The sequence below is a fragment of the Lissotriton helveticus genome, chromosome 8, assembly GCF_964261635.1.
Source record: "Lissotriton helveticus chromosome 8, aLisHel1.1, whole genome shotgun sequence".
NCBI lineage: Eukaryota > Metazoa > Chordata > Amphibia > Caudata > Salamandridae > Lissotriton > Lissotriton helveticus.
The window spans coordinates 985,317,339-985,331,792 of NC_136069.1; the positions used below are offsets into that span (position 1 = coordinate 985,317,339).

General features: G+C 41.3%; 1 protein-coding gene across 7 annotated transcripts in view; it reads left to right on the plus strand.

Annotated features, from left to right (window-relative positions):
* DMD (dystrophin) overlaps positions 1–14,454 on the plus strand; it is a 6,826,337-nt gene that overhangs the window by 4,267,547 nt on the left and 2,544,336 nt on the right. The gene's annotated exons all lie outside the window — the stretch shown is intronic.

The window sequence follows — 14,454 nt, forward strand, 5'->3', positions numbered from 1 at the left end:
GAGTTCCTCCCACTCAGATAGGTGGAGTTTAGACCAGTTACGTGAGCGTTGCGCCAACGGGGGTTGGGGGGGGAGTGATCGGGCAGGGTCCAAGTGAGCGGGATAAGGAAGTGGTCTGACCAGGGGAGGGGAGAGGAATTTCCAATGTGGAGGTTATTACAGTTGCTGAAAACGGGGTCCAGGAGATGACCCTTTAGATGGGTGGGCCCAGTGACACGTTGGTGCAGTTCAAGGGCACTTAAGCCCGAAGATAGATCCCTTGCATATTCCATATAATAATGGTCCGAATTTTCGTTTTAGTTGAGGTGTGGACCACACAGGGGTTTATTCCTTAATAACAATCTCTTGAAAATTGATGCTTGCATACCTAATTATTGGAGTACAGGTTCATCCACAATTTGCAGAAGAATTACTTAAAAATAAACTGCACAATAGCAGGCACAATAACATGCAGTGATTAAAGAAGACACTTTCCCGAACTGAATAAAGATTTCGTTGTACAGCAGATTAATTGCATGAATGCGATATGACTCAACAACTAATTTCAACTTCTCTAAGTGGCATTGATCAATTAGGAAGTTTGTTCATGTATTCCTTCCAAGAGGCTACAGATATGAAATTGCGGTAATACCCTAGGCATTGTTTTGGGTGCATGTGAATGGGTAACAAATGATGCATATTTTTATATACTTCCACCTAATAAATATGCAGACATTGTGGTCATTTTCTCTGATGTCTTTTTATAATGTAAAGGTGTCTTCATTGATTTCTGAGGGGATAAAACAAAACGTTTCTTAGACATATGGAAGGAAGCAGATGTTTGTTATTTAATGAGACGTGATATGGTATGAGATTAATATGGAACGAAAATTACGAGAGCGCAGCCCATGGTTTTAATTTCACTGTTATGCACAATAACATTAAAAATTATTTTGAAATGTAAATAATGAAATCTCATATTTTCTCCGAAGTTGCAGCCCCAACTTCTTTCTGACAAGTCTCCTTTTATTGCACAGTGACAGCTGGACTCAGCAGAGATAAATGCCTCTAGAAGATAACATTATCAATGCATAAACTAAATAAAATATAACAGGATCAACATTACAGTGCCTCTGGTCTTCTTTAATCGGGTGTCATTTTGAGACAATGATCTCCTAAACTTGTTTTGGGCAGAAAATAAAGGTTCTTGTTTTGAGCATGTGCTTATTGCCGCATCCGTTTATCATAACTAGAAATGTTAGTTTATTCTTTTTTTAAATTCCATATTCTTATTGAAACTGTGTATTTGCTTGACTGTGTCTTTGGTGCTGTGGTGTTCACTCGCTAGATACATTCGATGTAGAGTTTATTTGGAGCCTCTGACAGAGATTCATTTTATAATTAACAAAACCAATATTGTTTGTACCACATACTGGAACATAAAAGAGAAGCAAACCCCTTCTTTACTGCAGCAAATGTATTAATTTATTTATTGATTTTACGTAGGAGACCTAGACCCAAAAAGCTTTTAGGCGCTTTACATAAGAACAATTAGGAAACATAAGCACTTTAGATTCAGAACAATGCATTTTTCTGAGGGCAGATTTTTAAGTTGAGAGTTGCAAGCAAACGCAACCTGTTTCTTTAAGGAAGTTCATATGTGGATTATCAAGTCATAGAGCTGAAGCATAGGGGCGTTCAGGTATAGGGGCAGACATACAATGGTAAATACAAATGTGCATATTTAGTCACATGTATATTCATCACAGAAACTTTGAAAGTGCAGTTGTTGTACTACTCAATTTTTAGATGCACGTTTTGTATTATCATGTCCCTCCCAAATCCCTCTTTAAATTCCCTAATCCCTCTAATTTAGAAGTAAATACCTGTCTGAGCGATGATCTCCCTCTGTGTTAGCAGACAAAATCAGCAGATGCGACCTCTCTGGAGTCGGAAATTGGTGCCCCATAAACAGTTTGACGATGGAAGGGTGGCACACTGTCACCCCAGGACCACCACAGATTCCCCAAGAAAGCTGTGAACAAGATGGCTGTAGATTGCCAGTTTGTCCAGCTTGAAGCTTTTTTACACTGGCATTCATGCTTAGCAAAGGTCTGCTCAAATGAGGTCTTTGACCACAAAAGAACACTAGTCAGCCACAGTCTCCTGTTTTGCTGAAAAGTGGTCTAGGCTAAATGTAAGGATTGGAACTGGGTCAATATGAAAATGGCTTCCCTAACCTTGGTGGATACAAAATAAAACTTTTTTTTACCACTCAGATCTTTAATAAACAATAAAGTCAAATGGCAAAACCTTACCAGAAGGCTTACGTAAAAGCTTCTCCATCACGATTGGCCTGAAATTATGTCTAGGTCCCAGTGGACCATAAAGCTTTACATTTTGCCATTTCTTGGCATCTATAATCTTAAACCTTTAAAAACTATGGCAGTCGTTAAGATGTAGGTGGGATCGCCAACGCCCGAGTGTCGGTGGCGATCCACCCCACATCCTTCCCCACCCACCCGCCACCCATTTACCCCACCACATTAGTATTGCGGGGGTACCGCGGCGGACGGGAACACCGTCCGCTGATTTTCTGCTCAGTTGACAAGTCGACCGGGCGGAAAAGGCCAGCCATATTAGTATGGGGGCAGAAATATGCCTTTCCATGGTGGAAAGACATGCGGAGTTCTCATATGGGGGTCCGTTGTGGGCCCCCAAAGAATTTGGGGGTTGGGGGGTGCACATGGGCACATGGACATGTTGGCAACACCTTGTGCATGACAATGAACGCAGTGCATTCCCAGCATTGTGGCGGGCAGTGCTGTGAGCACTGCCCGCGACAAATCTTGGGAATGGAGGATGCGACCACCACGGTGGCAGTGGCATCCTAATAGTTGGGGCATGACCACCGCACCACAGTCGGTCGGTCCCAGCTCCGCTAGGGTGGCGGGTGGACGGAAGCCTGCCCGCCATCCTTATGGCCCCCCATATATTCAATTCCCTCAATCATATTTGAAGCATTTTTGTAGTTTTGTTAAATGTTTCTTGATTTTTCTAAATATACTCAATTGGATTGGGTATTTTGTTGTGTTGCATTCCCTACAGTCAATGTTGTTTGGTTGTAGTTGAATCACACATTTCTCTGGGGGATTGCCTGCTGCTTGTGTTTGGCTGCTTGGTTGTGGTTAAGCAGAGTTGTAAATAGAAACTGTTGTGGCCAGCATTTTAATTCTGTATTACATTGGCAGAAGACCAATCCCTCCCAAATTAATGACATATAATTTAACAATATTTGATATTATTAACAGTCTTAAAGTAACAAACAATCAAGCAGACAAGGGTTTCTTGTAAACACAAAAATAAAACACTTAATTAGCTATCTGTTTTTATTAAAACAAGTTTAATTTATTTGATTAGCCAATACCTGTGTATATAGACATTGCTGATTTGCAGACATTTTACTCCCTCTCCACCCCAGTGTTTTCCTCACAGTGGTTGTGTTGTTTTTTAACCGAGTGGAGTACCCAGTTCTCCCTGAAGTCTTTTCCAACCTGCAGACTGACATTTCATCACTTACTAATGCAGAGCTATTTAAATAGGCACTGTAGTACAGTCAGCAAAATGTCCGTCTGCAGGAACAACACAGCCTAGAGTCCGCACACTGATATTCATACCTGTTGCAAGGAATATGGAGCCTGGAAGTAAATCTTATTTGTAGGAAATTGCGTTATTGGTTGGATGGGCAGAAGCTCCACTCAAGCAACAACCACATTCCTTGTCAGGATGAACCACAAACAATCGCTGCATTAACGTGTGCTTAACCTTCTGATAGCTCAAGCACAGGTTAATATAGTGACTTTTGTGGTTTATCCTGACAAGCATCTGATATCTTGGCACAGAAGCAGTGAGACTTAACTTAGAGGCAATGTGTAAAGTATTTAAGCAGCACACAAACAGGAATAAAGTGAAAACATAACAAAAGAAAAATCCCAAACTGATCTAAGAAAATAGAGTACATTTTATTAAATAAAATGCTCAAAAACGAACAAAATTCAATCAGTAGAACATGTGATATTTAATTTTAATATTTATTGTGAATATAGCCCCTAGAAACAGAAAGTGTCCTAGACAAGGGAATGTTAAGGTTGACTGTGATGGAGAGCAGGTCGAATACAGGGACCAGGTTAGTGCTGCTGAAGAATTACATTCCCAATCCCAGCTCGAAGTGTTCCATTCACTTTGGAGGAGGCCTTAAGGAGGAGACTTTGAGCGTGAAGAACAGGTAAAGAGTCATGGAAGGTCATTGAAGAAGCACAAAGAGACAGTTGTTCCGGGAGCTTCTTGTTGGTGGATCTTTGCAGAGGGTCACTGTGGTCGCTAAGTGCAGGAGTCATGTTGCCAGTCATTGTGGATGGTCACTGTTGTCGTGAAGAGCAGGTCCCAAGAGCGGGTCCCACTGGAGCATTGAGTTGGTGGGTAATGTGGGTGGCACAGTCTTGGTGTGAACAAGCCCTTTTGAGGTTACAAAAAGCCCAAACCTCATGATTTTCACACGTTTTCTTAAGGAGGGGCTCTCACTGATGCCAGCCAGGGTTACAGGACATAGGGGACACCACTTGGGGATCAGGGCTCACTCCAGAACAGGCCAGCACAGGGCTCGTGCAGTTCTAGGCAGGTCCAGCTGGTACTGGTCAGCTGGACAGTTACAGGGAGGCCTCTGGAAGCTTTTTGTGTCACTGTATCTCACATAGGAGGTAAGCTGCCTGACCCTTGGGGGTCATTCTGGGTAGTCTTTTATCAAGACAAGCTGGTCCTATCTTCCATCTTCAAACAGCAAGGCAGTCATTCATCTGAATCTTCTACAGGTACAAGAGTGTTCTTATAAGTGGTTCAGAGTGTTCCATTTTAAAACGGGTGCCAGCTTTAGTTTGGGGAATTTCCGGGCCTACCCCCAAAACTGGTTCTGGTCAATTCGTCCCCTACCCATGGTCCTGACTTCAAACTATCTAGGGCAATAACGACAGGGCGTGCCTGATGTCAGGTTTCTTTGTTTCGGATGCATGCATGGTACTTTGAAATGTAATCAGACCAGGGCATATATTCTCCCAAGCCATCCTGCTAGGAAGAGCCTCTCCTAGTTAAACCCAGGTCCCATTGTTCACTGTCTGGGCCTATTACACATTCATGATGAGGAATGAATTAACAGGACCAATTGACTGAAAACTCTTAGAAAGGCCTCAGAAACTTTGGGGAAGAAATTGAAATAAGGTAACCATTGTTAGCCTATGGAAGAGATAGGCCTTACAACAGTTACCAATGACTTTAGGAGTTTTTTACTTCTAGGACATGTAAAACTTAAACCCATTTGTCTTTTTTTTTAAATACCATGCACACTGCCCTATCAGCCTGTAGGGCCTACCTTACTGTGACGTATAAGTATTAAAAAGGAAGGGTTAGGCCTGGAAAACATTTTATTTTGCCAGGTTGAAATAGTAACTGTGTTACAGGCTGCACTAGCAGATCTGAAGCATATTTTGCTGGGCTGTTTTAGTGGATGGCATAATGAGTGCTGCGGTCCACTAGCAGCATTTAATTTACAGCCCCTTGGTACAGGCAGGAGCATTAACTAGGGACTTACTAATACATGAAATGTGCCAATTAGGTGTAGCACAACTGTATCACTATTTAAGGAGACAGGACAATCACTGTGTAAAGGTAAAGGACATTGAGTCCTACCACAACAAAAAACTAGTTCAGCAAATTAAGGGAGTGAAGCCAAAACATTTGGAAAGAATACCACACCAAGGATGTCAGGTCTAACATGTTTTAACACACTGGAAAATACATCTAATTAGGCATGTGAACTCTTGCATAACTGTAAATACTACTAGGCAGGCAAAACTGACAAAAAAGTACTAATCAGGAGAATACCTGCGCATTAGTTACTCGACAAATGTCTGTTGCTGGACATATGGGTGCTATTTCTGTTGCTGGGCATTATGAGGTTGGTTATGTAGGTTTAAAAGCCTGTGAAAGATGAAAATTCTTGAAGCTGAGAATGCAAAGGCTGGCTATAAATATTCTCTGGCACATGGTCACTGAACAGAGGAGTGACTGATTACTATGCTTGTGGAAATGTATCATCCACCTTGATGAGCACTGTTTGACACTATTGTTACATTGAACTCCCAGATCTCATTATAAAGAAACTTTACATGGTTACTAATATGTATTAGAATAGATTTGTTTTAAAATTAAGTTGAATAACATTTATAAACTCTGTGGGAATTATTTTTATAATTTCTTTCAAATTTTTGTTCATTACTAATTGCTGAAGTGTTCACCATTTGGCACAATTTCTTTCACTAAACATGTGCTGGAGTAAAAGGACCACATTATACTAATATTGTTGATCAATTGTGTTTTAAAATGTACTATTTGGATATGCAAAGATAAACCCTATTTTTACTAATGCTACTAGCCCAAATTCACCTTATAAATGTTACTTATGCATCCACTGCTAACAGGCACAAAATAATGAGTTTGGTATATCTCCTTTCATTAAAATGAAGGACAGGTCATTTTGCGTGGCAGGACAGTACTCATTAGTAAATGTGGCCCTCAGCCAAACCCCAATGAATATCTTTGTGTTTGTCTTCATAACTCATCCTAATTAGGCAATTACATTCCAGAATATTTAACAGTTAAAACGCAGCAAGGAACTGAGCGTATCGACATGTACATGTTTTGCTATTCTGATGTACAATAAGTAGAAATTGAGTAAAAAAACAAAAAAACAGCAAGGAGAAAATGCGGATAGCATACAGGAAGAGAAAAAAAGGATTCCACCTGGATGCACAAAATGTTCCACCTGCACCAATATCTGATCATAAGAACTGCAATCTGTCTCAGCCAACAAATGAAGCTTAATATTGTATAAAATCTGCAAGACTGCACATTTCTGTAGTCGTATTTATATGGTGGGCTAATATTATGGGTGTTCAAAGAGAAGCACAGGTCTGGGGCTGTTAAATAGGTGGTGAACACCCACAAAGTCTTTTAGGTTTTCACCGTCATTTCAGTGAATTTTCACACAAAATTCACGCTACGGGACCTACTGCCAATAAAGGCAAGGATGAGCTCGAAAACTGAATGTGAAAGACACTTCCATATTTAAAGAATGTCTAAGTGACTAACCTAGAAATATATCTCCTGGGAATACTAAAAAGATATGTGTGTGAATATGTATTGTAGCAAATGGGTTCCACCCATTTAATCCCCCAGGGATTTTGTTCAATTCAGTACCCAGTATTTGGACTTTTACTGTGAACATGCCTCACTAGATGAGTCTCACTCACAGTAAATTGATTGTAATTTGGCTGAGAGTGCTTACTGTTAGTGTCTGTCTTTTAAGATAAAGATGCTGTTGCACTGCTAGGGTTAGTGGCTCTTACCCTGCAGAAAGATTGTGCAAGATACTTTCACAAGCAGGAGGTCTGGTTGCATGTGTTCAGGCTGCTTGTGTGAGACTACTGTCTTGTGCAAGCTGTAATCTGCAGACAGCTAGGCTGTGGCAGAATGGACTTTCCTGGGATTGGCACAGACCTAGGATGGGCTTTATTAATGTGAGTATGTATTCATAGTGTAGGTTTGTAGCCCTTACTGAAAGATTTCACTAATAAGGGAAATCTACCCTAAACTCAAGTTTCACATCACTGGGACTTCCAGGGTCCAGCGATGTACCAATCTTACCAATCTCGGGGTAAGCATGCTTCTTGAGTGTACCCTAACATAAAATACATGCTTCATATGCCACTTTAAGATTTGTCATAGTTCCCTGGTTCAGCTCAGAATCAGAATCCAGACCCTTGTCCCTCCTACTCGGCAACGTTGTTTACTCTGCTCACACAGCAGAAGGATCAAAGGCCTCCTCCCACAATAGAGCAATTAACATTTGTTGACCCATTTCCTAGGAAACAAAGGGATGGGGAAGAAACCTGTATCTGGTCATTAGATTGCCACACTGTACCTGGGACAAAGGAGGAAGGCAAGACTTAGAAGAGCAAAAGAAGAGGGGTGCACCTTTGAGGTTTTAGTCGGATATGATCCTTCAGCTGTGTCATCTAGGGGTGGAGCTGAGGCTCTCAGGGTAGTTCTTTCTGCGTACAACTTGAAGAAGCCATATTAGATTGTCCCAGAATTTGGGGTGCAGGAGAGTAGAAACAGAAGTGGAGTGATGGTGTGACACTCTAGGATTGGCCAGGGTCTAGAGCTCTCCACTCCCACTTAAATGCCCCTGCAAAAGGGAGAGCAGATGAAAAGGAGAGATGACAATGAAAGGATGTCTGCCTAGCTGGAAAGAGAAGCAACCTAATGCCCTGCAAGGATTGAACTTGAAACATTCACTCCATCTAACCCCCCCAGGACAGTGATGGGTCCCTTTAGACCAGCGGCACTGGCATCTTATGTACCCTTTGGAACAATTGTGGGAATGGAGCTGTTGGGTGACCCTGGATGATTTCCCAACAACTTTTGTGAACTTGCCCTTGACTTCGGTGACGTACAGCTGTCGGGCACCAATGGTTTGATTATTTGCGTTGGTGTCCCCTTCCTGTTTGCCACGTATCAAGGTGACAACAATTCTGTGCATATATGGATAAGAAAACCAAAGGTTACAGGGAAGTTATAGTTAGGCTCAGATTTCGCTCAAACAAAACAAGTGGAATTTGGCAGTTATAGTTACTCGAGATAACTATAACTTAAGCTCCTGCATTGCACTGCTTATGACATCACATAATACACTCATGACATGGTCAATGATATCACTCATGACATCACTTGTGACATTGCAAATTACATAACTGATGATATCACTGATAACATCAACAGAACCACTCATACATCTACTCACACACCCACACAACCACTCATATACCCACTCACACAATCATACAACCACTCACGTGCTTACTCACCATGTTCTGTTGAGCAGCCACTGCCCCTCCCACCTGCCAAGCATGGTGAAAGAGCTGCCACCTCGACCCTGCTGCTCCGAGTTCCATGCCATAACTCTTTCCTCCTGTCCACCATGGTCCTCTGTGCTGCAAATCACTTGTCCCGTGGTGCCGCAGCGGCTCCTGCCCTGCATAGTCTGCTGAGAAGCCCCTTCCCACTCTTATATGTGCCCAGCCCCTACACCTCCCTTATGTCCTCCGTGGCCCTTTGTGCATGCCTTTGCAACCTCCCTCTTGTCAACCATGGCCATTGTGCTGCCACTGACCCTCTGTTTGCCATGCATGGTCTTCTGTGCTCTCACACAATCATACAACCACTCACATGCTTACTCACTGATTCATAGAGCCACTCACACTCCCATTGACTCATCAAACCAGCCACTAACACAGCCACTCACATCTGGTACACCAAATCCACAGTTACTCACCCATACCGTCACTCATACAGCCAATAACTCACCCATACAGCTACTCACACACTCACTTATTCACCCATACAACTAACCCTGGGCGGGTAACTCCGCTCCACCTGTGAAGTTAGCGGAGGTCTGCCTCCTTGGCGGTGTGGAGTTAGCCGCTCCCTTCCCAAATGCTTTAAAAATGATAAAAAAGAAGGTACTTACCTGTGTTCCTGCCGTCTCCCTGCCAGGCCGCTCTCCTTCCTGCTCCTCTCGCGTCCTTCTTCATTAAAAAAACACTGTTTTGTATGTCTTGTGAGCTCTAATGTACCATACTTGATAGCATTTTAAACTTGGTAGGAGGGACAATTTGATAAAATCCTGGGGAATTGATTTTCTTTATTGACTTAAATTGAAAAAGGGGAGATTTAAGGCAGGAGACAGATACAAAAAAAGCCCTTTTGGGATCAAAAACATCGGGAGTCTCCCGCCTTAATTGGGTCTGTTTGCATGCATGGTTGCACTGCCACTGCCTCTTCGTTACGCCCTCAATTGTCTGTTATAATGCTGTAGCCTCTCTTGCCTGTCTTGCATGGTTGGTTTCTTGCCCCTGTCTCCCTTTCTCCTGCCCTCCATGCTCCATTGTGCTGTCACTGCCCCTCCTACCTGCCCAGAGTGGTCATCTTGTTTCCTCTGCACCCTCCTCTCTTCCCTCAATTATCCGAGTCTGCGCCTGTAACCTCTGCCTCCCCACAATATTCCAATGAACAACTAGATTGCTAACATTCTGTATTCATTACAAACGTGTGGCATGCCTGATGCCATCTGTATGTCAACAAAACTGTAATAGTTAAAGCATTTCCTTTAGAAATTATAACAATTAAGGGGTTTTATTCCCATAGATTTTATGGTTAGAGCTCTGAAAAACTAAAATGAGGACACATTTTATGAGTTTTGAAATAGCGACAAAACACTTTAAAATAATTATCCATGTTTAGTTTTATTTATCCAGTTGATAACTTTATTATATGTTACACTTAGGGAAGAGGATGGGGAGTTAGGGGGAGGGCTGCAAACTTTCCAACTGGGGAACCAGGTTTGAGTTTCAGAGTCAGCTTGACAACCTGTCCTTCTGGGCAAATCATTTAATCTCTCCATGCCTAAAACCAACATAAATCAGGCCTTCTGTAATGTAACATGCTCGTGTAAAGCCCTCCAATACCTTTGGGCCTTCTGCACTATATAAAACTGCAAAAAAACTAAACATTTAGGGGTTTGCACACTGCTCTCATTGGGGTATACTTGGATACATTTGGGTGATATCTGTGCTACATTTGGGCTCTTTTTTCTTTGGTGGACATCTTGGGAGACTTATTTGTTATGAAGCTCCCTAATTTCCTCATTTTCTGCAGTATCCTCAATAGCAAATGCTTTCATATTTCCACTTCAATTTCATCAAGATGTGCCACATTTCTGACATAAATTCAGAATGTAAGCACTTCAGTTGCTCATTAGAACACTGTAGTAAAGCTGCTGGTCACCAGGGAGTTAACTGTCAGTCTGCTGCTGGTGTTAAAAGTGCATTTTCAGTCTGCATGTCAGAATGTTTTAATGAAATAGAGGGAGATATTTGATAACTCAAAATATGTCCTAATTTTTCTTTCTACTGCACTAACCATAATTTCTATGACAAAATGAACCCCCTAATGTTGTTCCTTTCTAAATTAAATGTTTTCAGTTTTACCAGTGTGATTCAATCAAGATGGCTTCACGTGTGCCATAATTTTGTCATAAGTAAGACTTTTAGCTCTCTAGTTGTTCTTTAGAACACTCTGGCAGGCTGCAGTAGAACACAAGGGAATCAATGTACAGGCTGTTACTGTTGAAAGTACATGTTTTACTGAGAATGCCAACTCCATTCTCATATCCATGAGAATGCTTGTAAGTAAGTAACCAGTTTATATAGTGCCCGAATTCCCATGGACGTATTGGCACAAGTGTTCTCAATGTAATCGCAAACGGCCGATGGTTTTAATTGGAGACCTGAAAAAAGAGCCGGATTTTTAGTCCTTTACTAATAGGAAGTCAATTGAATTGAGATCTCAACATCCAGGGCATCGAGTTCCAAAGTTTAGAGGCAAACAGCAAAAAAACTCCTGCTGCCCTATCTCTCCCTAAATATTCCGGTGATGGCTAATAATTTAGCTAAACCTGATCTGAGTGTATGCCCTGGTGTATGCTAGGTAAACAACTTTTCAAAGAACCAGTCTGATGCAGAGGTTCATGTACCGGACAGAGAGTTTTGAAATGTATCCTTTCCCAGACTGGGGGCCAGTGAAGGCTTCAGATGACTGAGATACTGATATAAATTCGGGAATTTTGGTGGATGCATTTTGAAGGGACTGACGTTTGTCTAATAAATATTGCTGAGAGCCTATACATAAGGTATTGCTGTAGTCAATTTTTGTGATGACTAATACCACAATAACTGTCTTTGGAAGATCTAAAGGAATAAAAGGAACGAAAAAAGCAAGATGAAGTGATTTGGATAATCTGATTAGAAAAGCATAATCTTTTGTCAAAAACAACTCCCAAATGTCTTACTTTTTGCAACTGGGGAAGGGAGTGGGCCACGATGAGTTCCAGAAAGTCATGTCATTCCCATTGAGTAGCACTTCAGTTTTGTCTGAGTTTAGTTTTAGACATTTTTTCTCCAACCAGCTCACAATATGAACCATACACTTCCTAAAATTTTGGGCTATTTCCTCAACTTTAGATGTTATTGACGCCACAATTTGTGTGTCACCATTATAAGAAATGACTGCAAAGTCATAGCTGCAGATTATATTGGCCAACGGGTGACATAGATATTAAAGAGTGTTGGGCTGAGTGAGGAGCCCTGTGGCACCCCACATGGAAGGGAGAAGGAATCATTGACAAAATCCCCAAGAGCAAAAATGAGCAGAGATGAACAAGTGCATTATCACTGAAGCCAATGGTCTCTAGACAGTCAATAAGAATTGAGTGGTTTTCTGTATCAATGGCAGCAGATAGATCGAGAATAATCACTGCCACCCTCCCTCCCTTGTCGACCACTATTCTTATTTCTTCTGAAACCGCCACTAAGGACAACTCTGTGCAATGGTTGGACATTAAACCATATTGAGAGGAATCCAGAATTTTATTTGAGTTTAAAAAGGCCAGCAGTTTCTCATTCATTGCTTTTTCCAGTGTCTTAGCTGGCAGCGGGAGTAAGAGATGGGCAGGTAACTTTTAACATCCTGAGGTTAAATAGTCACTTTTTGTATCAATGGGAATACAGATGCTTTTTTTCCAGGCTGCTGGAACCTGTCCTTCTGACATGATATTATTCAACAGTTCAGTGAGGACTACTGACACTGTGTCTGAGACCTCATTTAAATGTGGGAGAACAAGTGTCCGTATGAGCACATGGCTTTGTGAAAGTGATACATTTTTCTGCCTTTGTTGCAGTGAATAGAAAGAACTTTCCAAACAAATATTGTCCCCTATCTATGTTAACATCATGCATTCCTACATACGAAATGTCAAGCATAATGGTGTTCAGAGTAGGAGCACTCTGAAATGCAGTGAAAGCCTGAAAGATCTGGTTGACTTTGGCCTGAAAATAATTGGCCAGTTTTTGCAAAAAGTCTTTTCAGGACTAAAAGTTCTAGCTTTGCTTAGATTTGCTAAGGAGTTTACAGATTTAAATAGCTCCCTTGTAGAGTATTTTGCACAGCTGACTTTCTTGCTAAAATATTTGGATTTTGTAGAAATTATAAGGTTCTTATATACATTAAGGAAAAGTTTGTATTTATAGAAAATATGCTCTCATTTTTGCTTTTGGAGCACCTTCTATACCCTCTATGGGAAAATCGTCAGAAAACAGTTTTCTCTCAAACATGGTTCATGAAATCCCAGCAGAAGACTTTTTCACAGGGTAAAATCACTTAAGAATACACCACAATTCCTAAAATTAGTATGGTACCATCCACAAATGATGTATATTGAAACTAAATTTTATCACCCTTTATACATTTGTGACCCTCTAAACCTGCCATTCACTACAATGCATTTAAATAGGGTGCTATCCTGTATATTGGCCACAAGATGACTGCCAGCACTTCCTTGTTGAAGTGAGATCTGTGATTAGGCTCCGCCCAGCGATACATTTTTTTCCCTTTAACATCTCAAAAACTACAGAATGCAGTTTCACCAAATAAAAAAAAGCGTGCTTTCTGAACCTTTCCGCCAAATTTGGTGTAAATCCGTATAGCAGTTTGGGCTGTAACCACTTCTCTATGGGAATTAACATGGGAACTGCACTTTTTACACCCCGTTTTTCTCTGCTCCTGCTTCATGGATCTTCCCGAAACATGCCATGCACAACTAGAATTAGCGCCACACTTTTTTGGGAAAATTTCACGAAGACTTGTGCTGCATACCTGCCTTACCATGTTTAGCTCCCCAAATAGTATATTTCGGAACAAAAATCTCAGATGAAAGCTTTTGGCATGCAATGTACTATTGCCCACAGTGGGTTTCCTAAAAAGTGTGGCAGTTACTTTATGTTCTCTTATTTGCACTCTCACTGATCTTGTGGGTAAAGTTTAGGTTCAAGTCATTTTCGTTTATAATTTTAACAAAATCCTCAGCTAAAGTTCTACTACTCCTCCAGATCACAAAAAAAGTCAATAAAGCATAACCACAATACAATGTGCTCGAACCAATGATCCAATTTGGGGCCCCTAAGTACTTTCTCCTCCCACCAGCCCATATGCAAATTCTCATAGCTAAGGACAAGGCAGGTGCCCATAGCGGTCGACCTTAGTTGTACAAAACTCTCATTGTTGAACATAAAAATGTTCTTTGTAAGACAGAACGTGATCATTATCGACTGCATCATACAGTGTTCATAGAAGTTTAAAGGTCTCATACATAAAAAATGCTGCACTGTTCTCAAACCATCAACATGTTTAATGCATGTGTATAGTGAAGCCACTTCTAAGGATATAAATACCATGTCCTTGTCCCAACCT